General features: G+C 37.4%; 1 protein-coding gene across 5 annotated transcripts in view; it reads right to left on the bottom strand.

Moving 5' to 3' along the window:
- Positions 1-2,500, bottom strand: part of LOC122257935 (uncharacterized) — a 239,054-nt gene that overhangs the window by 82,343 nt on the left and 154,211 nt on the right. The gene's annotated exons all lie outside the window — the stretch shown is intronic.

Here is a 2,500-nt window from a genome sequence, read left to right as displayed (position 1 = left end):
CAACTGAAAATTAATTAAAACACGTAACGATATAAAGATTTAGAAAGAAAAAGAGAAGGATTTCGAGTCGGAGAAACAGTTAGAGAAATATTGATGGAAAGAGAAAGTGTTGTTTGTGTGAGAGAAATCTATTCTTTTTTTCTTCTTCTTTAATTACAACACACATTTGGAAAGGCCTAAAACCCAGGCCAGTAATGATGAGTCATTAAACCAAAGGTCTTTCTAATTGTGCCATGATCTGGAGATAATAAAATGATAATAAAATAGATGCTAACATGATTAAAGTTAGAAACAAGAAGGATACCTGGTGTTTTTACAAGCTTTTTGTTGTTGTTTTTTTTGTAAAAAATCGTCAAGTCCCAATAGTCATTAACAGCTCCATGCACGAGGACACGCATTTTGATATATAAAATGCGCATTATCTTAACGAGTATACCATAAGTATGGACGCGTTCCGACCCACTTGGCGTAAAGACTCAATTCCGGTAGAATTTCATGCGATTTTGTGTAGTTAATCGCCATGCAGTTATGCTCCGTGTCCTTTCCTGCATGGTCGCATGAACTTAGTGTATTTGTGTTCATGTGCGCTTGGCTGGGCAGGTGAATGAGGTATAGCGGCAAATTGTATACACCTTTTTACGCAATGTGTGTGTGTTTGTGTGTGGAAGAGTATTAGGTGGATTCAAGTCAATGCTATTACATCTTTGTTACTGTGTTTACACACACACACACACACACACACACACACACACACACACACACATATATATATATATATATATATATATATATATATATATATATATATATATATATATATATATATATACATATACATATAGATAGATAGATAGATAGATAGATAGATAGATAGATAGATAAGTAGATATAGATATGCATATAGATATAGATAAATATATCTATATATATATCCATCTATCTATCTATCTATCTATTTATCTATCTATATACCTATCTATCTATCTATTTATCTATCTATCTATCTATCTATCTATCTATCTATCTATCTATTTATCTATCTATCTATCTATCTATCTATCTATCTATCTATCTATCTATCTATCTATCTATCTATCTATCTATCTATCTATCTATATATATATATATATATATATATATATATATTTATATATATATATATATATATAAGGCATGTTTGAATGGCATTGCATAAATATTAGAAGTACGCAGGTTGATAAACATATGATAACAGAGATTTGACTAAGCTTTCTTGGATTGATATTAACAATAATAATGATGATGATGACGATGGTACTAATGATGATAATAATAATGATAATGATAATACTAATGATGATGAAAATGATAATGATAACAATAATAATAATGGTAATAATAGTAATAACCTTATTTTTATCAACAATAACAATAACAATAAATATACACGTGCATATACAAAGAAATGTGTAAATAAATATAACAACAAACTGCAGACATAAGATGAATTTCCCATATTATAACATCTATCTTCGCACATCAATATATCATTTTTGATTGTTGATTCTAATTGCAACTCCGGTGTACCCACATTGCCAGATCTTATTTACATCCATATGTCATCCAAATATTTAGACTGGAGACAGTAAGAGCTCTTGGTGAGTGATTTCAATGCCAGAAACTTATCCATGTTTGGAGCACTGAATTATTTATTGGAACTGTATTAGAATCATGTAGCTATACATTATTTTTTTTTTTTATCTATCTCCCTCTTTCTATGTCTATCCATTCACCTGTTTATTAGTCTTTCTACCTTCCTGTCCCTCTCTCTGTCCCTCTCCCTCTCTCTGTCCCTCTCTCTGTCCCTCTCCCTCTCTCTGTCCCTCTCTCTGTCCCTCTCCCTCTCTCTTCCCTCTCCCTTTCCCTCACCCTCACCCTCACCCTCACCCTCACCCTCACCCTCACCCTCACCCTCACCCTCACCCTCACCCTCACCCTCACCCTCACCCTCTCCCTCTCCCTCTCCCTCTCCTCCTTCTCCCTCTCCCTCTCCCTCTCCCTCTCCCTCTCCCTCTCCCTCTCCCTCTCATCCCCCTCCCCCTCCCCCCCTCTCTCTCCCCCTCCCCCTCCCATCCTCTCATCCTCTCTCATCCCTTTCTCATTCTCCCTCTCTCATTCTCTATATTCCACTTTCTCTATCCTTCTCACTCTCTCGCTCTAACTCATTCTCACTCCAACTCACTCTCTCACTCCAACTCACTCTCACTCTAACGATGAGACGTACTCCTAAGTACCACGTGGTGATATGTTGGTCCCACATGGCGATACGTTTCACGCGGAGAAGGAAAAATGTCGACAAGAAACCCAATTAGAGGCGAGGTCACGGTATCATTAAGCTGACCCACTTTGCCGTTTTCCTGTCCACCACCCCGCCCTCTCTCGCTATAGTGCTCGTCACAGACACGCCCCCTTTCCGTCCGGGGAGCGGCGACCGACCACGCCTCTGTCGGGAAATACTCCT

Source organism: Penaeus japonicus, unplaced genomic scaffold (assembly GCF_977035675.1).
Source record: "Penaeus japonicus unplaced genomic scaffold, GWHDUDI00000001_assembly GWHDUDI00000031, whole genome shotgun sequence".
NCBI lineage: Eukaryota > Metazoa > Arthropoda > Malacostraca > Decapoda > Penaeidae > Penaeus > Penaeus japonicus.
This window is presented reverse-complemented; position numbering and strand designations above follow the sequence as displayed.